A 22,549-nucleotide genomic window follows, 5' to 3' on the forward strand; every position below is an offset into this window, starting at 1 on the left:
CGGATCAGCGTGGTGCACCAGCCACAGCGCGCCGGCCGCAGCGGCCATTGGAGGGTGAACCAACAGCAAAGGAAGACTTTTCTCTGTCTCTGTCCACTCTGCCTGTCAAAAAAAAAAAAGATTTATTTATTTGAAGGGAAGAGATACAGAGAAGAGACACACAGAGAGAAAGCTCCTGCATCTACCAGTTCACTCACCAGTTGGCCGCAACAGCCAGGGCTGTACCAGGCCACAGTCAATAGTCAGGGGTTTCCTCCATGTCTCTCTAATGGGTGCAGAGGCCCAGGGACTTGGGCCATCTTCTGTTGCCTTCCTAGGAGCATTAGCAGGGAGCTGGATCCCAAGTCAAGCAGCCAGGACTTGAACCTGTGCCCATATGGAATGCCAGCACTGCAGGCCATGGCATTAACCCACTTAGCTGCAGCGCTGGCCCTGCAGGGCACCATTTCTGCTATGGACTCTGCAGACTCAGAAGGGATCACACATCTGCCATTAAGCTTCTGAAATGCTAAGAAAATCCATGGAAACTGCATATGTACCTGGCAAACACCCTGACAGCCATGGACTTGACTTCAGTTTGTCATTTAAGAATAAAAATTACATTTCACTTTTTTAAAAGCTTATTTGAAAGGCAGAGAGACAGAGATAAGAGAATGAAAGAGGGAGAGAAACAGTATTCCCATCTACTGGCTCACTCCCTAAAATGCCCATAACAGCCAGGGACTCAGCCAGGAGCCAGGGGTTGGTGACCAGAAGCCAGCAACACAACCGAAGTCTCTTATCTCTGCTGCCTCCCACGGTCTTCATTAGCAGGAAGCTGTAGTCAGGAGCTGTAGCCAAGAATCGAACCCAGGCACTGCAACATGAGACTCGGCTATCTTAACTGCTAGACTAAAAGTCTGCCCTACACTCCATATCCAATGCCAAAGTAACAGACTATCACATCATTTTGTCCTTGCTTATCTGGGCAGCTGGGTATTCTAGACAGGCCTCCAAGTGCTTACATCTCCCTGAAACTGTGTTTCTTCATACTGCCTCCACAGAGTCTGTACATGACTGAGAGGTAGGAAAGTGGGGATGCAGGTCACGGAGACTCAAAGATGCTCTACAACTCTTAACTCCCAGAAGTACTCTTCAGGTGTCCAAGCAGCTTCCCGTTCCACCTCCAGGGCCTCTTGATGCTTTCCAACTGTTTGCATATCAGAAGGCCATGGCGCCCCTGAAACCTGTCTTCTCAGAATGCCATTCTTCTATATCTGTTCCCCACTTTCTGGTTTGCCAAAGATCCCATGGCAGCTAAGATAGCCTTGAGAAAGCCTAGCAATGAGCCACTTACAGCACAGCCTGGAAGAAGCCCCTCAGAAAGGTAGTACATTAGGGTGGGCATTGCAGCACAGCAGGTTAAGATGTCACTCAGCACATCTACTCCCATATCATAGCGCTCATTTAAGCCCTGGATGCTCTGCTTCTGATCCAGCTTCCTGCTAATGCAGCCGGGAAGGCAGTGGGTGGTGGACCAGATACCTGGGTCCCTGCCACCCAAGTGAGAGACCTAGATGGAACTCTTAGTGTAGGCCTGGCTCAGCCCTAGCTGTTGCTGCCAATTAGGAAATAAATTAGAGGGTAGAAGATATCTTTGTTTCTGTACATCTGTCTCTCCCTCTCTCCCCCTTCTATTACTCTTAAATAAATAAATCTTCTTAAAACTGGTAGTAAATATAAGTCTTCGTGCAGAAAACACCTATCTAAGTACAGGTTTGCACACAGGAGACAAGTCCTGAGTCACATACATCCTCACATTAATTCCTGCCAAAAGAGGATTTTGTTATTTCTATCTCTGCCAAACAAGAGCCTTGTTTGTTCATCGATTGTTGAAGTCAGTGGTGGAACAGGTTGACAGGGTTCAATAGCATCACTGGTTTTCTCCAAAGATCAGTGTGCAGCTGGGCCCTGGCCTCAGTGGGGCACTCACCTGAGCTCTTCTCCAGTGACGGTGGCCCTAGCAACAGCGGCCACCACCACCTGAGTTTCCTGCTCCTGGCCCAGAAATGTATTTGTTGCTGCTGCAAAACTCAGGTCCAGAAAAGCACATTGATTAAAGCCATGAACTCTATCTTTTCAGCCTTGACTGCTCTCTAGCATTAGAATTACTTGCTGCTTGTGGCAAAACATGAATATACAATCAGAAATTCAAGTTAGAAGTCAATGTCCAGTAGCAATCCTCCTCCAACACTGCCTTGAGTTCCCATGCCCCTCTCAGCTTCACACAAACACAATCTAGAGAAGGAAAATAAAAAGGAAACATACAGCCAAAGGGTGACATACAAAAGAGCAAACACGGTGGTGCTGAGTTTGCATCTATTCCTCTCCCACACAAGACCTGCTTAGAACAATTCTGCCCACAGAGTGGACAGTTAGTAGGCACCTTGTGTATACAAGTGAGTGCCAAATGTAAAACTCAGTCCCTGTCTCCTCAGTTGGGTTCTCAGAATTGGTTCAAAGGAAAATCCAAGTTTTTTGGGCTTTGATATAAAGTGGAGCTTAGCCAAAGAGAAAGGGAAGCAGCCTACTGAGAAGGAAAATTGTGGAAGTCAAGGAGAAGAAGAGATTTTATTGACTGCCTTTTCACCCTTGTCCCCCATGCACCCTCACTCAGACTAAGCAGCTTTATACCCGCCCACACTTTAAGGGCGCAGCTTAGCACAGCTACCTGCAACACTAAGTCAGTAGGTTTAGGGTCACGAGTTTAACTCCATGAAGGGCTAGGATACAGACCATATCCCCCACCAGAACCTTCCTTGTCACGAACACACAGAAACACTAACAAAGTCAACCAGATAAGGGAGAGTAAGAACAAGCCATCCTCAATCTAAGATGAATAATTCAAAGATGGATTGCCTGAGATTTCAGCAGCAAATATGAAGATCAAGTCACAGGAGGCATCCTTTCTTCAAGACATAAGGAGGGTGTGACTAAGCATATAAATACATTTTACATTTACAAAGTCATTTGTTGATTCCAGATCCATTTGAATAGTGGGTGTAGGGCCCAAGGACTTGGGCCATCCTCCACTGCACTCCCTGGCCACAGCAGAGAGCTGGCCTGGAAGAGGGGCAACAGAGACAGAATCCGGCGCCCCGACCGGGACTAGAACCCAGTGTGCCGGCGCCACAGGCGGAGGATTAGCCTAGTGAGCCGCGGCGCTAGCCTTTTCTCCCCCTTTTTCAAGGGTATTTTGTGTTAGGGAAACCTCAAAGGGTATACATGAGTTACAGTAACACAAATAGGCGAAATAAAGAGACAGTCTGCAAAGCATGGGCAGTATAGGGAATGGCTGTGGAAAACCATAATCCATTAGGAGTCAGGGAGTAGGAATCCTACGAAGAAATTATATCCTGACTACTCCAGTACACACCTCCTGCTGGGTCACTGCTGACTGAGCCCACTGGAAGGCACAGGACAGGACAGGACGACACTGTCTGCACAGAGGAGCCCCCAGAGCATCAAGCAAGAAGCCAAGGAGAGAAGATGGAAGGACGAGAACCAAGTAGGAGCTACCTAGTCTGGTCATCAGATACTTCAAATAAATGTATGGATAGCTGTGCAGATTTTCAATTTTCAGTGTTACAATACTTCTTGATAACTTGCTGCTTTCAAATAGTACTTTTGGCAACACTAAGACATTTTGGTTGGGCAACTGAATAGCCCAACCTAAAGTTAGGCCAATAGGGACTCGTGCTATGGCACAGTGGGTTAAGACACCACCTGTGGTGCCAGCATTCATTACAGCCGCTGGTTCAAGTCCTGGCTGCTCTACTTCTGATCCAGTTCCCTCCTAATACACCTGGGAAAGCAGATTAAGATGGTTAAAGCCTTGGGTCCTTGCCACACATGTGGGAGACCCATAAAAAGCTCCTGGCTTCAGTCTCAGTCTCGATTGGTGCTGCCATTTGGATAGTGAACCAGTGGTTGGAAGCATTCTCTCCCTCTCCCTCTCCCCCCCACCACCTCTGTAACTCTGCCTTTCAAATAAATTTTTAAAAGGAAAAAATTAGGCCTATTAAATTAGAATTTCTTGTGGAAAATAAAATCATGCCTTGGTTTCTTTAAGTGTAATGATTTTAATCAAAATGGTAATGGCATTTGGCTTTTAACCTGTTTATTTAAAATGAAAGACAAGCAATCCGTGAACATGAAAGAATTTACATATAAACAACCATAATTATACCCAATAAGATTAATAAACCTTTTTATACATCTGCTAATTACATTTTACAATGAGAAAGCACAACAGCTCCTAAGGGAAAGACTTGTTATAATCTATCAAGTTGCTAGTAGTATGGGGATTTTTAAACATAAATAGCCACGCATATTCATTCAAAAGTTTTAATAACAAGTTGGATTTAACATATTCACTTTTTAAGGGACTTCAGTAGTCTAATTAGGTTTATATTTTATCTTGTTTCTAACTTCTTTTGATCATTAGAAAAGGTAAACATTATTTTTTCTAATTTCCATATACTGTGTGATTACTAAAAAATTATAACCATTGTATATGCAATATTGCACACAAATTTAACAGGCTAATTTAGTACATGTAGTTTTTCTGATTAGTGGTTAAATTAAATTTAATATCTTCTGAATGGTTTCTTTTAGATTAATTCATTCAACAGATTAGCTCCCACTAGGTGCCAGACACCATGACAGGCCCGCGAGATAAGGCAGGAAACACGTGGCCCAGTGAAAAAGACAGGCACTAAATAAACAGTCAAATAAATACTGAACAGCAACTGAGATGAATGCTAGGACAGCAGAGTACAGCTCAGTGCTTCAAGGTCACTCACCTGGTCTGGGGAAAATGGCAGGCATCCAGGGAAAACCAACACTGAGCCAACACATGAAAAGGTGAGAAAAAAAGGAAACCACTGAACACCAGCTGCAGATGGTCTCTCACTTCAGCCCTCCTTCAGGTGTGTAAACCACCCAATTTATAGAAGTCAGGAGGAGCAGTTGACTGACAAATACTTCATTTTAGTCTGATTGACACTTAGTAACTATACATTTATGGGGTACAGATGATGTTTCAATACATGCACATACCGTGTCAAGATCAGATCTGCTTTGAACATTTATCATTTCTTTGCAGTGAGAACATTCAAAATCCTGTCTTCTAGCTCTTTTGAAAGATAAAATACATTGTTGCTAACTATAATCATTCTACAAATACATTTTCAAGTAGTATATACAAAATTTGGGTTCTTGCACCAGACTTATTTTAAAAAAAAAGCTATGAGGATGGATATTGCGCTGGCAATTAAAATGCCAATTATCACAACTCCCTCCCATCCCCCAGATTCCACCCCACATCAGAGTGCCTGCGTTAGATTCCTGGCTCTGGCTCCACATTCCAGGTTCCTGCCAGCAGAGACCCTGGGAGACAGCAGTGATGGCCAAAGTAGTTGGACCTCTGCCACACACAAGGGAGACCTGGATTGCATTCCCAGTTCCCGGCTTTGGCCTTGGACCAGCCCCTACCATGGTAGGCCCTTGAAGAGTGAACTAGCAGGTAGGAATTTTCTGTCTTTGTATCTGTCCAATGAATAAACAGATAGTATGAGTAAAGCGTGAATGAACAAATGATTGGACAGATAGAGGGTAGAAATATTCAGTGAATCCTGCAGACTAAGCCTATAGAAGACAAATAACAAGAACCAAGGCTAAAAAAATAGATTATGTACATACTCTAATATGTTTCCTTAGGATAGTTTAAAAAAAATAAGTTGAACGAAAATCTCTTCATCTTGGACAAGGAAAGTCTTCAGGATAAGATTTCAAAATACATAAGTAGCAGGTTAGAATTCACCCTGGAAGATAATCTTTTTTCTTTTTAACAACATAACATACATTTTCTGAACCTCTCAGGAGGAGGAAAGAGAAATAAATGGATCTATCTTTCTTTGAAAACTCTGCTAGGTGACCCAGCATCCCAGGGAGACAAAGAGAATGTCATTCCCTGATTTCATTACTTCTAACTCTTACTGCCAGGATTCCACTGCATTCCAGAGTAAAAGATACCTCTTTGATACCTTCTTGACAAAGTTTGCAGGTGTCTTGGGATTTCAAAATGAAGTATTTCTCTTAGTATTATTTTAAACAAAAGGAAGAGAAATTTCTGGTGTGAGTTGCTTAGGACAGTGAGAGTTCTCTGTGACGTGGTTTTCTTACAGGAATACCAAAAAATGATTAATTACAATTTGTTACACTAGAAAAAGCAAAATGATGTTGTGGCACTTTCTTAGCATCATTTGCTAAATCACTTAAAATTTTAACTCTCCCACACCATTCATTCCCATCACTGCTGACTTCAAACCATCACCTAGCATTTAATTTTCTGCGGCTGCTGATCTCTTTGCTGTGCAATCACCACTGTGGCTCAATTTTCCCCCCAAGCATGTCAGCACTAGAACATTAAAACATAAAAAGTTAGTAATTATAACCAACAAATTGAAGTCAATAAACCTTAAGCCGGCAAATATTCCATTTAGACTGGCATTTTGCCACTCAATAATATATGGTTTGAATCCTGCAAATAAGGAAGAATGTTGATAAGATAATTTGCCTTTGCAAATAAGTTTCCTAGTTGACAATTTCTTGGATTTTCAGTGATTAGCCACACTCACTGATGTTCTGATTTTATCTACCAGCTGGCATTCAGGTACTGATTCTGAATACCTAATACCACTCTCATTTCCTTTGTGTTACCCAAGTTGATGAACTTGGTCAGAAGGTACCTAGGAGGTTAACAATCAAAATTAGATCTCCACTAACAAAACTAAAAGTCTCAAAGATCAAATAGCTGATTTCATAACTGGCCATCATCAGGCGATAGGAAGAGTAGTCAAAAGAAGTTAACTGACTCGGATTCCATTTTTCTACTCACAATGGGGAATCCTCCAAAGATCTGTTTCTCTGAAAAGCACCATCTTCTTATCCAAAGGACAGCTTCATTAGACTTTCCTACCCATAAACAATCTCTTCAAGAGCAGGCAGGCTTACTATTCTCGATAAACTCCCTTATATGTCATATTGCATCTGCATACCCAACGCATGAAATGGGTGTGTTTGTGCATACATGTACATGTTTTTGCCAACATGTTCTAACATGCTATTTTGGTCAAGAGATCTGCTAATTGCTCTGCCTCCCATTTAAGAACACAAAAAATATATTGGAATGAAATGATCACTTCCCACTATGAATATTGTAATTTTAGTGCATACTTACATTCCTATGGAACTGTGGTCTGACTTTTTACTTGAATATTATGATTACTGACAAATTAAGACTATAAATACAGAATGGGTTCAAATTATGTCTTTGTAAAAACTCAAAGAAAAAGTAGGGAAGGAGAGGATTCTTGGGGAGCAGAGTGATGATGGTTATCTTCTTGGAACTGTACCTATGGAATGCATAAAGTTGTTTTTTTAATTAATAAAAAATATTTTAAAAATGTAGGATATCAGACCCCACCCCAAACCTGAAAGAAAATCTACAAGATCTCCAGGTAATCTGTGTACAATGAAGTTGGAAAATCACTGTTCCAGTAGAACACTTTGAATACACACTCAAGAGCTCTGTACTTTTCTTTGAAATTTTTTTTGTATCATGCTCAGAGTTTTTAAACATTTTTAAGATGTACAATGTATTTCAAAGAGTTGGAGCAAGGAAAAGACAAAAGAGAGGGAGAGAGAAAGACAGCTTCCATCCACTGGTTCCCTTCCCAAATGTTCACATTGTCCAGGGTTGGGCCATGCTGAAGCCAGGATCCAGAAACACCCTATGTGTCTCCAATATGAGAGGCAGGGGCACAAGTACTGGGGCCATCATTCACTGCATTCCCAGGTAGGTGCACAGGCAGAGAGCAGGATCTGAAACAGATTAGCAGGTACTCTAACTGTCCCTCTGATATGGGATGCAGCATCACAAGCCACAACTTAACCTGCCATGTACACAACACCAGTCGTGCTCACAGGAATTAATTGTGTTCACTGCAAGAATTATTTTTGGTAGATCTGGATGCTTTCATCATTGGGAAATATAAAAGTTCCCTTTAATTTGTTTGACAAAGAAGTCCATGCCTTGAAAACAATGTTCACTTCCCCAAAGCTGAACAACAGCTCCCAATAATCAAACATTTTAAATATGTTGTTTCCAAAGCCACATTTAAGATTTACTGATTTGAACAGCAGCATTACAGACAGATGGAGAGACAGAGATCTTCCATCCACTGGTTCATTCCCGAGATGGCTGCAACAGCCATCCAGGCCAGTGCCATGAGCCTGGAACTTCATCCAGTTCTCCCACCCAGGTGGCAGGGACCAAAGCAGCTGGGCCACCTTCTATTGCTTTCCCAGGTGTATTACTAAGGAGCTCGAACAGAAGTGGAGCAGCCAGGACTCAAACCAGTGACCATATGGGAAGCTGGTGTTGCAGGCAGTGGCTTAACCTGCTGCACCACAACTATAGTCCCCAAAGTCACATTGTTAAGATTGTTATTATGTTTCTATTCTTGCATCACATATTGGCATGGTGTTTATGTTTAATGTCATGGCAAATCTATAGTCCCGTGAACGTATCATAGATATCATTGAATCAGTAAGAGGTTTTAAAATATTTTAGTTATTTGAAAATAACAGATGAGTTTTTTAAAAACATAAGAATTCTACAAAGCCTGCAGGATTGAATGCCAAACACAGGAGGCAATGTACCTTGTCATCAACGAATGCTCAATCACATTCACATGCAGGATGATTCGGGGAAAAATTCATTTCTGTATGATTCTTGCTGCTTTGGGGGACCCAGAAAATCACTTTTTGGTTCTTTTGTCTCCTCCATACCAATAATTGGCCCTATGCACCCCATAGAATTTGCTGGTCTGCGGAAGCTTTAGCCTCCATAGGCTAATGCTCAGAGCCGAATGACCATCTCAGGTTTGAGAAGGGAGAGTTGGAGAGGGGGATGAAGGGAGAGTGTTGCTTTCCCAGGAGTGGGGAATGATGGTGATCTTCACTTTGTTTCCATGAAGGCCATCCCCAGAATCCCAGCAGCCTCACAGAAGCCCCTCTCTTGTGCTTCCCAGGGAAGCCCCTCTTTTTAAGAGCCCACCAGGGCCAGAGTGAGCCTCACTGTAGTGAACACCTCTGCAGCATTGGCATCTGGACACTGGGCCCCCAAAACATGGTTGCGATTGAACTTCCCGACACCTTTGCAGGGGTGGGAAACCTTTTTTTCTGCCAAGGGCCATTTGGATATTTACAACATCCACCAATCATGCAAAATTGTCAACTCAAAAATTAGCCTGCTACAGAGTTATGGAATTTTGGTCCTGCCTGTGATTACCTTGGTGGGGACAACCCAAACAACATCACTGCCCTTACATGGCCCACTGCCAGGTGTTCTCCATGCCTGCAGAATGCAAGTCTGTGCCCGAGTTGTTCAACACAGAAGAAAACAGTTTCTTGCTTTTAAGTTTTGGAGAACAAATCCTCCCTTAGAGGGTAGGCTTGTGAGATAAGACTTGAGGTTTTCCTGTTATTCTTTAGCAGGAAAATACTGTGCGCACAGCAGACAATGTATATACTGCAGATTAACTGTCCATCAATGACGATGCAACTCGGGATTCCTGACGTTTAGCATCTACAGTCTACCCAAACTGCTACTCTAAAAAGCTTCCCATAATTTTGGTGCTTAAGTGAAAATATACTTTTCTGTTTTTATGAGTGGCTGACTCCTTTCCCATAGACCATAACTTAGATATATGAAGACAGTTACTGCCTTTCCAATTCTCCCTAATTTTCTAAATAATCCAAATATGTAAATGTCTTCATAATGGTTTATCAACAACTGTGCAAATATCATTCAGTTGCTTTTTTTGAAAACAGCAAAAAAAAAAAAAGTAAAACGGCAAAGTTTTGGGCCACTCCTGACTTAAAAATCATACTGTTTCAGCCTTAACTTGATGAGATGCACATATATTGCCCTCTTGTTTTCTTTTTAATTCTAAGGAAGAAAATTTAAAGAGCTCAAATTTGTACTTGAGAATATAATCAGCCTCAAACAAGGACTGAACACTGAAATAGACTTTTTTGTAAACAAATAGTGAGTGGGACAAGTGGAATTCAAGGTAGCCAAAATATGTGGGAGATAAGCACTCAAGCAGAAGAAGAAATGGAAATAGTGAAAGGTTAGGAAAACAGTTTTTCAATAACTAAATAATAAACTTCAGAAGAGGAGGTAAGAAAAGTGAAAGGCGGGTTAAATGCTTTGGATTAGAAACCAGAATAGATAAGTAGGCCTGGAACTTGAAAACAGGGTAAGTGCAGTGTGGTTTGAGTCAAGATTGACTCTCAGTGGGGACAAAGTGTAGTGCAGTGGATTAAGCCACCACCTGCAACACTGGAATGCCGTGAGCTCTGGGTTGAGTCCCGGCTGCTCCACTTCTGATCCAGCTCCCTGCTAACGCACCTGGGAAAGCAGCAGAAGATGACCCAAGTACTTGAGCCCCTGCCACCCACATGGGAGACTGTGATGGAGTTCCAGGGTCCTGGCTGCTACCCCTAGCCATTGTAGCCATTTAGTGAGCTAGCAGATAGAAGATATCTCTTGCTCTGCAACTCTTGTCTTTCAAATAAAGAAATGTTTTCTTTAAAGTTTTAATTATTTAAAAGGCAGAGAGAGAGATCTTCCATCCAGTGGCTCACTCCCCAAATGGTCACAATGGCCCAGGCTGGGCCAGGCTGAAGCCAGGAGCTTCTTATGGGTATCCTACAAGGGTATGAAGGACCCAAGCACTTGGACCATCTTCCACTGCTTTCCCAGGTCATAAGCAGGGAGCTGAATCAGAATTCTAACCATCAACCAAATGGGATGCCAACATTGCAGGTAGCAGCTTAACCCATTGCACCACAGTGCCAGCTCCAATAAATAAACCTGAAAAAAAAAAAAGCCATCAGAAAGAGAGAAAGACTGAGAAGACAATTCCTTCTAGGAGGATGTAGAACCAGCAAATAAAGTAGTACATTCCCCCAGTTTTCATCCTTCCTAAGGGGCTACCATTGCATTCACTGTCCATCATCTTCTGGGATTGGTGTAGCCTGGTTCAGGGCGGTCTCATTTTATCTACCTCCTGGTTTGCAGAGGCACTGAGTCTCTTCCAAATGTAACCTCAGCCAGATGTTGCAAGCCAACATGTCTGTCTACACAACCCTCATAGCATTATTCTGTCCATGGTTTCTGATTAAACATTACCATTTTTTCTTCAAAGTCTCCTTATAGCTACTTCCATAGGAGTCAAACGTTTTTCAAACATTTTGTAGAATGTATCTTTTCCTCCCCCCTAAAAAATAGAAGCCAGAAGTTAAAGATAGCTCCCATTTCCCATCAAATAGACAATGCCGACTTCCTGGGCACCCTTTTTTTCTGTTACAAGAAGAAATGTCCCTTTCACAGTCTAAGGTTAAGACCCAACTCAGGCTCTTATCTGCACATGCAGCAGCCTTCTGAGTTCAGCACTGTAGATTATTGCCTCTCTCTGTCAAACCATTAACCTCATACCCTCAATGGGGCCCTTCCATGACATTACTTGAGTCTCTCCTACTTGGAGAGACATACATATATATATAATTATATAGAGAGAAAGAAATGAAAAGAAACCATTACTGAAACACTCATGCAACTCTAGTTCAAAAGCTAACTTCTGTCTTCCCTTTACAACCATGCTTGTAAGAATGATCTGTGACCTCTCTGGTCTTACCTCCCATTCACTCCTCAGCATTGAATCTGGATCCTGATCCAAGGCCCTGCTTGGACAGCTCTGGGCAAGCTCACTAAAACTTTAAGCCACAAAACCCAGTGACCCGTTTTCAGTTTCATTTCACTTGAACCAGCAGCAGCAAAATCTTGACAGCATCTTCCGTAGTACCTGGCCTCTTCTCACCTCTCCAGATGTCCGCTGTGGTCACCTCTAGCTCATCTTCCTCTCAGAATTCAGAAGTGAAGTTCCTCCAGAACTGACCCAAGATGCAGTTTCTAGGCATTCTTTAAAAAAATTTATTTTATTTGAAAGACAGCACTATAGAGAAGGGAGAGGGAAAGGGAGAGGGAGCTGGAGAGGGAGGGAGAAAGGAAAGAGAGGGAGAAGGAGATCTTTTTATGCGCTGGTTCAATCTCCAAATGGCCACAAACACCAGGATTGGGCCAGGCCAATTGCCAGGAGCTTCCTCCAGGTCTCCCACATTGGGGCAGGGGCCAAGCACTTGGTCCACTCTCTGCTGCCTTCCCAGGTACATTAGCAGAAAGCTGGAACGGAAGAAGTAGAGCAGCTGGGACTCAAACTGGAGCCCATATAGGATGCTGGTGTTGCAGGCGGCAGTTTAACCTGCTATGCCAAAGCACCAGTCCCACTGAGCATTCTTTCATTCTCACAAGGTGGTAACATCCAATCATGCTTATGACTGATTACCAACCATCGAACTGCAATACTGAAATTTATCTTTTCAACCTAGACCTCTTCTATAAAATGCAAATTTAATATCAATTGAATAATGGATATCCACTTAGGAATTTCAAATTTGCTTTCAATTCCATATGATCAAAACTGAATGCAAAGAGATTGATGCTCTGGAAAAGCCACCACATGCAAAGATAGCATCCACTCTGGGCACTGCTGCATGTCCTAGCTGCTCCACTTCAGATCCAGCTCCCTGCTGTGGCCCGGGAGAAGCAGTGACAGATGGTCAAAGTGCTTGGGCCTGTTCTACCCATATGGGAAACCTGGAAGAAGCACCTGGCTCCTGGCTTCGGCCTGGCCCAATCTAGCCAGTGCAGCCATCTGGGGAGTGAACAAACTGATGGAAGATCTGTCTCTCCCTTTTTCTGTAACTCTGATTTTCAAATAAATAAACAAACCTAAAAAAAATCTGAATGCATGGATTTGTGCTTCTGACAGGTAACTGGATACAGATATACCTCTTCTAAACAATGTATTAGCAAATTTCAGGTGTATATAAAAAGGATAACAATGATCAATAGTATTATTGGAATGCAATCAATTCACCATATTCACAAGATAAATATAAAGCCATATAATCCTCTCAATGTATTGTAGAAAAGGATTTTAAAAAATTTAACACTAGGGGCCAGCGTTGTGGCTCACTAGGCTAATCCTCCGCCTTGCAGCGCTGGCACACTGGGTTCTAGTCCCGGTCAGGGCGCTGGATTCTGTCCCAGTTGCCCCTCTTCCAGGCCAGCTCTCTGCTATGGCCAGGGAGTGCAGTGGAGGATGGCCCAAGTGCTTGGGCCCTGCACCCCATGGGAGACCAGGATAAGTACCTGGCTCCTGCCATCGGATCAGTGCCGTGCGCTGGCCGCAGCGCACCAGCCGTGACGGCCATTGGAGGGTGAACCAACAGCAAAAGGAAGACCTTTCTCTCTGTCTCTCTCTCTCTCTCACTGTCCATTCTGCCTGTCAAAAAAAAAATTTAACACTAGGGCCAGCACTGAGCATAGCAGGTAAAGCTTCCACCTCAGTGCCAGCATCCCATATGGGCACCGGTTCAAGTCCCCACTGCTCTACTTCCATTCAAGCTCTCTGCTATGCACTGGAAGAGCAGCAGAAGATGGCCCAAGTCCTTGGGCCCCAGTACCCATTTGAGAGGAACTGAGAAACTCCTGGCTTCAGATCGGCCCATGTCCAGCCATTGCAGCCATTTGAGGAGTTAATCAGTGGATGGAAGACCTCTGTCTCTTTCCCTCTCTATCTGTGCCTCTAACTCTGCCTTTCAAATAAATCTTTATTTAAAAAAGTAAATGCCCATTTACGTAATAATAAAATCCTTAGCATATTAAGACTATACATGAGTTCAACATAATGAAGGTCACTTATCAGAAAAATACATCTAAAAAGATACCTAGTGGTGAAAGGACCAATACTTTTCCCCTAAGTGTGTCCAAGTTAAGGATGTCCATCTTACCACTTCTATCCAATAACATGCTAGAGTCTAGCAAGTGCAACAGGGCAAGCAAAGAAAAAAATAGGAATGTATATAGGTATACAGATGGATGAACAGCTGGATCAATCAAATCAGCTCATTGAGAGACAAGTATCACACAACTTGGAAACAAAGTAGTAAAGCTTGTGTTTAAAGATGACATACTCTACATAGAAATCCTGAAGAATCTACAACAAGGCTACTAAAACGATTAAGTAAATTTAGCAATGTCATAGGACATATGGCATTTAGAGAAAAATAAATTGATTTCTATGTACTATCAACAAAAATGTCTGATAAAACATTGAAAACACTTATACACATTTTGTATATATTTGTTAAATCTAAGAAAAATACAAAATATCCAGAAGATTCAAAGTATAAAGATATGATATGTTCTTTGGCAGAAAACTATTACTGCAATATCAATTATCTTCAAATCAGAGAGTGCAATTCCAATCAAAATTTCAACAGAATTTTTGTAGAAATTGACAAGCTGATTCTAAAATTTATCAAAAAAATGCAAAGGATTTACAAAAAAAAAAATCCTGAAAAATACAAAGTTAGAAAACTCCAAGACCTACTATAAAACTATAGTACTGAAAAGTGATTTTCAATAAAGAGACCAATGAAATAGAATAAAGAAGTCAGTAAGAATAGGTTAAGTTTCTATAAAGGTGCCAAGACAAATTATCCAATAACAACTGATCATCTATTTGGGGGTGGGAGGAATGAACCTTGACTCACACTTGTCATAAACATTCATTTAAAGTGAACAACAGACCCAAACATAAGGGATAAAACTACTGAATAGAAGAGTAGAGAAAACGTTCACGAGATTGAAGAGTTTTAGATGAAGTATAAACATCACATTCTACAATAATTTAATAAATTGGACTTCACCAAAATTAAAAACCTCTACTTTCACAGATCAATGAAATATAAAGCAAGTCACACATTGGGGGAAACTATGTGCAACATATATTTGACAAAGGCATCTACTCAATTTTTTTAAACTCTTATAACTCAATAATACAACTAGCTAAAATTTTTAAATAGACAACATATCTGAACAAAAACCTAGAAAAGTGAATCTGGCATTGTGGCACAATGAGTTAAGCCACAATTGGGAAACCAGCATCCCATATTTGAATACTGGTTCAAGTCCCTGCTACTCCAGTTTTTTTTTATATAATAAAAGCAATAAGAAAATTAAGATCAGATATCATGTATTTCATGGATACATTTCTTTAAGAACATAGTAATTCCTTCACTCCCTCTCTCCTCCTCCCTTTGTTTTTGCAGTAACATGCTTTCAATTTATGTTATAGTCACAGACTTGAGCATTAAGTAAATATAGTGTTCCACACACACAAAAAAAAAAAAACACAGAAAGAACACTGTTCCCTAGGAATATTGACAAGGGGTATAAATAATAATTAAAGTATGGGATGTTAATTTCACCCTTATGCAGTCAGGGTTTTTTGTACTCTACTATCTACCACAAATGAGAAAAAGCATATTAATTTAAACACCAGAAATTAATCCAAGCATCTACAACCAACTAATCTTTGACAAATGAGCTAAAACCACTCTCTGGTGAAAGGACAGTGTCTTCAACAAATGGTGTTGGGAAAATTGGATCTCTGCATGCAGAAGCATGAAACAAGATCTTTACCTTACATGCTTTACAAAAATCAACTCACAGTGGATCAAGGATCTAAAACTAAGACCAGAAACCAACAAAATACTAGAGAAAATACAGGGGGAAAACTACAAGACATTGGCATAGGCAAAGATTTCTTGGATAAGACCCCAGAAGTGCAACCAATAAAAACAGAAATAGACAAATGAGATTAGATCAAGTCCACTTCCGATCCAGCTCTCTGCTGTGGCCTGGGAAAGCAGAAGATGGCCCAAGTCCTTGTGCCAGAAGTTCCTGGCTCCTGGCTTTGTATTGGCTTAACTCCAAACATTGCAGCCATTTGGGGGAGTTAACCAGTGGATGGAAGATCTCTCTTCTGTATCTACCTCTCTCTGTAACTCCATGTCAAAAAATAAACCCTTAAAAAATGCTGGCAATGATGTAAAGAAAAAGGTACCCCAACACACTGATGGTAGGAATGTTAAACTAGTACAACCATTATGGAAGACAGCATGTAGGTTCCTCAAAAATCTGAAAATTGATCTCATATGACCTAGAGACTCTACTCCTGGAAATTTACTCAAAGGAAACAGAATCAGCGTATGAAAGAGTTCTGTGGAGCTGGCACTGTGGTATAGGTTAATCCTTCACCTGCTGTGCTGGCATCCCACATGGGCCCATATGGAGTACCAACAGTTCCACTTCCAATCTAACTCCCTGCTAACAGCCTGGCAGAGCAGTGGAAGATGGCCCAACTGATCGGACCCCTGTACCCACATGGGAGACCCAGAAGCAACTCCTAGCTCCTGGCTTCAGATCAGCCCAGCTCTTGCCATTGCAGCCATCTAGGGAGTGAACCAGTGGATAGAAGACCTCTCAGTCTCTCCCTCTGTAACTTTCTCAAATAAGTAAATCTTTAAAAACCAACAACCAAGCGTTATTTGAACCCTCATGTTTATAGAAGTTCAATTCACAATAGTTAAGATATAGAATCAACCAAGACGTCCATCAGCTGATGATTGGATGAATCTCTCTCTCTCTCTCTCTCTCTCACACACACACACACACACTCACACACACACGAGATACAACACTACTCAGCCATAAATATGAAATCCGGTCTTTTGCAGCTAGAAAGCATTATGCTTAGTGAAATAAGCCAGAACCAAACAAATATCTTACGTTTGCTCCACTTCTGATTCAGCTTTCTGTTAATGTACCTGGGAAGACCCCTACTGCCCACATGGGAGACCTGGATATAGTTCCTAGCTCCTGTCTGCAACCTGGCCCAGCTTCAGCTGCTGAGGACAAATGGGAAGTGAACCAGAAGATAGAACATTCTTTGTCTCTCCCCCTGGGCCATTCTGCCTTTCATAGAAATAAATCTTGTTTAGAAATTCAGAAGATATATAACTCAATAAATAAACTCAACTATAATAATCTTCAAGGAAATAAAAATTTAAAACATAACCAATAAGATAACATTCTAGATTTGATAGAATGGAATTGTCAGGGGCCAGTGCTATGGCGTAGTGGGCTAAGCCTCTACCTGCAGCACTGGCAGTCATACAAGCACCAGTTCAAGTCCTGGCTCCTCCAATTCCAATATAGCTCCCTGCTAATGTGTGTGTGTGAAAGCAATCAAATGATGGCCCAAGTTCTTGGGCCCCTGCACCCATGTGGGAGACCCAGAAGCATCTTCTGGCTCCTAGCTTCAGATTGGCCTAGCTCCAGCCAATGCAGCTATTTGGGGAGTGAACTATTGAATGGAATATCTGTCTCTCCCTCAGTCTAATTCTGCTTCTCAAATAAATCTTTGAAAAAATGGTATTTTCAGTTTCTAATTTTAGCCAATTGCAGACAGTAATATGGAAAAATTAAAATTCTCAGACATGGTTGATGGTGGGAGTAAAAATAGTTAAAACAATTTTAATTAACTTTGTTTTATGTTCATATATGAATCTATTCATATGTACACATGTGTGCATACATGTCTATATTTAAGGTTAAATATATGCACATAACAGAATTCAGAAATTCCACTACTAGATATATTTACTCAAGAGGTACAAAAACATATGTCCACACAAAGACTTCTGGTCAGATGTCCACTGTAGCTTTATTCATAATAGCCCCAAATAGAAAACAACCTAAATATCCATCAACTCATGAACAGAAGAACAAATTCTGACACAGCAAAAGAATGAAATACAACTGATTTAAAAAACTGATATGCACAATAATACAAGTAAATCTTCAAAACTAGTATATTGAGCAAATAAAGCCAATACACCAGGATACAAAAGACTATATGTAATATGATCCCATTAATTGAAATTTTAGGAAACGTCAATCTAACCTCTAGTGAAAAAGCAAATCATTGAATTTCTGGGACCAAAGCAAATGGCATAAGAAACATTTCAGAAGATGGAAAAATGCTGTATTTTCATTGTGGAAGTGGTATACATGTTTGTACATTTGTCAAGACTCAGCAAACTATGTAAAATGTATGCATATTATACTGAAATGAATCTTCAGTACAGTTGATTTTTAAAATTTTGTTTTTATTTTCATTTGAAAGCTAGAGAGAGAGATCGGTCTTCCATCTGCTCATTTATTCCCTAAACGCCAACAGCAACTAGGGCTGGGCCAAGCTGAAGTCAGAAGCCAGCAACAAGGACCCCAGCTGTTGAGCCATCACCTGCTGCCTCCCAGGGTGTACAATGCAGGAAATGGGAATCAGAAAAGGAGTTGGGACTCAGTCAGGAACTTCAGTATAGTATGCGGATTCCCAAGCAGCGTTTTAACTGATGCACCAAATGTCCACCACTAGCGTTGGTGTATGTATGTATGTATGTATGTAGACTCTCCTCCCCCTGCCCACACTCTTCAAAGCCTAGTCCTCAAGTTATTTGAAACCTTGGTATCATACTTTCCCACTTCCATATTTCCACTGGCACTCATATTCAAAAAACCACTGTGTTCTGTTCACTTTTAAAATATCTGTCTTGACATACCTCCATGGACACCTCTCTAGTCCTTCAAACATCTCTCACCCGGGTCTCTTGTAACATCTCAGCAAGCACTCTGCACATTAGAAGTAAGGTATTACCCACGCTCCAGTTGAATGCAAATCTGATTATGACAGCCCCGTGCAGTCCTTCCATGACCTTTAATACTTTGTATGGTCCAGCCTTTGCATACTTCTCCAGTCTTTAAGTCATCATCTAGGTCTCCACAGTGCAGCCATGGCAGCCTTTTATCACACACCTTGAAGAGACTGTTCTTGCACCTTAAGCTGTCTCACTTGCTGTGTTAGCTGCTTATATACCCACTTCACCTAAACTCTTGCTCATCCTGTAGGTGCTGCTGAAACATTATTTCCTCAGAGAAACCCTTCCTATCCCCATTCCTCATGCAAGCTAGAGATCCCTAATACGAGATTTGTGAACAGTTCTTGCTCCCTAATACCTGCTTCCACTGGGATTGTATCATCAGTTGCATAATTTATTGTTCAGTGTCTGTATCTCCTGTTGGATCTAACCTTCACAAGAGCAGTAGCCCTGTCCATCTTATTCACCATTGTATCCTCCATACCCAATATTAAAAGGTCCAACAAGCATGAACAGATGAATTAATATGGCCTACAACAGAAAACCAAGTGAGCCTACAGTAACAATAAAATTAAGTGTCAACAATGACCTTCTCCAAGAGTAAGTAGCATCTTTAATCACTGACATTTTGCTTCTAAAATGAGTCCAGAGGGACCAAGAACTCGGAGTAGAATAAACAAGCCTATAAAATTTGAATGTCATTTTATCTTAAAGGACTTATTCATTGTAATTTCTATCTTTTAAAATCTAGACACAATAGACTCATTACCTGGGATGGGACAATGTACATCTAGGAGAATAATCAATGAATATAAATATGTAAGATACATAATGATTCATGAATTCATAATACTACTAAAAAAGCTCATTGGTCAACATTGAAAATTGCTCAGACATCAATTCATTACCCTGAGAATTAATAAATCTGTTTATAATCAAATATTTAACATGCCTTTTCAGTAATTCAGAGTAATCAAGTAACAGGAGAAGAAAAATTCTTTTTGGAAGAATCTCATCTAGTAAATACAGAAGGAACAATTTCCAGGACAGAGACACCAAAACTTGCTCACTACCTGTATGTCTAGTTTGACTCGGTCTTTACATGGGTTAGAGCCAACATTTCAAAAACCCATCTAAGGCAAAGTCGGGGATCATTTTTACTTCCAAGGATCTTCCATGTCAAAGGATCATTAGGTTAAAGCAGGGCTACATGAAGACAGTCTCAACACAGAGGTTAAGTTGGGGGGTATTTTGTGGAGAATATCAAAAGTCAGCTCAGTTTGCATTCCATTTGGTGAGTGGTGGAAAGCTACGGTAGATCATCTTTCTTAGTGATCAGAGCCATAACTTATAAAAATAAACTCAGCGACATATATTAAAATAGACTGTAGAGTAGAAGAACTGGAGGTGGAAAAAGAGCTGTGAAGTTATTACAATATTTGAGAAAGTTGTTAATATGGCTGAAATGGGGTGATAGCAGTGGGAATGGCAGATTCAGAAGCCAAAGGGAAAGCATAATTAGACAAAAGCTAATTGTTGAAATTTAAAAGGAACAGCACAAATGTACAAAACGCCATCTACAATGTGATGTCTGATAAATGACTTGTGATAATGATAATATAATAATGACTGCCAGGATTCAGTTTGCAAGCTCTCAGCTGTTAAAAATTCACAACACTCTGTCCACAAAAGAAAATGTTAAAGGATTAAGCAATATTTCAGAGTCTAACCAAGTGATAGAAACCTTTGTGTTTAAAACAGACTATTGTGGAAGGAATTTTTACGCAGGTGACAGAAGAGTAGAAAATTCATGAGAGAAAAAAAGGCATCCCAGAGATGAGCCCCAAGAGGAACCCATCACCATTCCAAATCCATGAAGAAAGAGAAAGGGAGAAGGTGGTACAAAGAGAGCCAGGGGCACCAGTTGAACACTGAAACCACAGCCAATAGGGAGAAGGGGAGCAGAGGCTTCAGAGGAGACACAGCCACTGCCAGAGATGATTCCCAAGGCAAGACTGAAGGGAAAAGATAACTCAAAATCTCTCTCCTTCTCATCTGTCGGTCTCCTACTGGTATCCCTCACTGACAAAGACCAACTAGAATCCAGCCAACAGGGAAACCAGAGAAATGCAAACCTCAATAGTCTTCCCCTGCAACACAGGGCAAACCAGAGGATGGGTAGAAGCCAAGTAGAAGCCAGGTATGAGAGCCGACAGACCAATCACGTAGCTTAGGATGAAAAGCTTCAAGTTTTCAGAACAACATTAAAGAAGCTCAAGTATAAAAACAAGCAAATTAGCAAAAAAAATGCAATCTTATATTTAAATGTGTAAATTCATGATTTCTTTTAAGTATTTCCTATCTTTTTTCATTTTCAATTATCTTTATACTGAATTGATCTTCTGTATATAAACTAAAGATTTCAACAGTTTGCACCCACACAGAAAAACAAAGTGTAACATACTGTTTCAGTACTAGTTATAGCATTACTTCACCTTGGACAACACATTAAGGACAGATCCCACATGAGAGTAAGTACACAGCGACTCCTGTTGACTTCACAATTTGACATTCTTGTTTATGGCGTCAGTAATCTCCCTAGGCTCTAGTCATGAGTTGCCAAGGCTATGGAAGCCTTTTGGGTTCGTTGACTTCGATCTTATTCCAACAGGGTCATAGTCAAAGTGGAAGTTCTCTCCTCCCTTCAGAGAAAGGTACCTCCTTCTTTCATGGCCCCGTTCTTTCCACTGGGATCTCACTCATGGAGATCTTTCATTTAGGTCTTTTTTTTTTTTTCCAAGAGTGTCTTGGCTTTCCATGCCTAAAATACTCTCATGGGCTCTTCAGCCATATCCGAATGCCTCAAGGGCTGATTCTGAGGCCAGAGTGCTATTTAGGACATCAGCCATTCTATGAGTCTGCTGTGTATCCCGCTTCCCATGATGGATTGTTCTCTCCCTTTTTGATTCTATCAGTTAGTATTACAAGACTAGTGTCTGTTTTGTGTGATCCCTTTGACTCTTAGACCTATCAGTGTGATCAATTGTGAACTGAAATTGATCACTTGGACTAGTGAGATGGCATTGGTACACACCACCTTGATGGGATTGTATTGGAATCCCCTGGCACATTTCTAACTCCACCATTTGGGGCAAGTCCGATTGAGCATGTCCCAAATTGTACATCTCCTCCCTCTCTTATTCCTACTCTTATATTTAACAGCGATCACTTTTCAGTTAAAATTTAAACGCCTAAGAATAATTGTGTGTTAATCACAGAGTTCAACCAATAGTACTAGAACAAAACAAAGAGAAAATACTAAAATGGATAAAGTATTACACTGTACATCAACAGTCAGGACAAGAGCTGATCAAGTAACTGTTTCTCTTCCACAGGTTTCCCCTTTGGTGCTCGGTTGTCACTGAACAGGGAGAACATATGATACTTGTCCCTTTGGGACTGGCTTAATTCACTCAGCATGATGTTTTCCAGATTCCTCCATCTTGTTGCAAATAACCGGGTTTCGTTGTTTTTGACTGGTGTATAGTATTCTATAGAGTACATGTCCCATAATTTCTTTATCCAGTCTACTGTTGATGGGCATTTGGGTTGGGTTTTTTTTTTTCCAAAGTGTCTTGGCTTTCCATGCCTAAAATACTCTCAGGGGCTCTTCAGCCATATCCGAATGCCTCAAGGGCTGATTCTGAGGCCAGAGTGCTGTTTAGGACATCTGCCATTCTGTGAG

At 41.1% G+C, this 22,549-nt stretch overlaps 1 protein-coding gene across 8 annotated transcripts in view; it reads right to left on the reverse strand.

Moving 5' to 3' along the window:
* Positions 1–22,549, reverse strand: part of GRM8 (glutamate metabotropic receptor 8) — a 911,553-nt gene that overhangs the window by 748,557 nt on the left and 140,447 nt on the right. The gene's annotated exons all lie outside the window — the stretch shown is intronic.

This window comes from Oryctolagus cuniculus, chromosome 3, assembly GCF_051225735.1.
Source record: "Oryctolagus cuniculus isolate XC-2025 breed Fujian yellow rabbit chromosome 3, ASM5122573v1, whole genome shotgun sequence".
NCBI lineage: Eukaryota > Metazoa > Chordata > Mammalia > Lagomorpha > Leporidae > Oryctolagus > Oryctolagus cuniculus.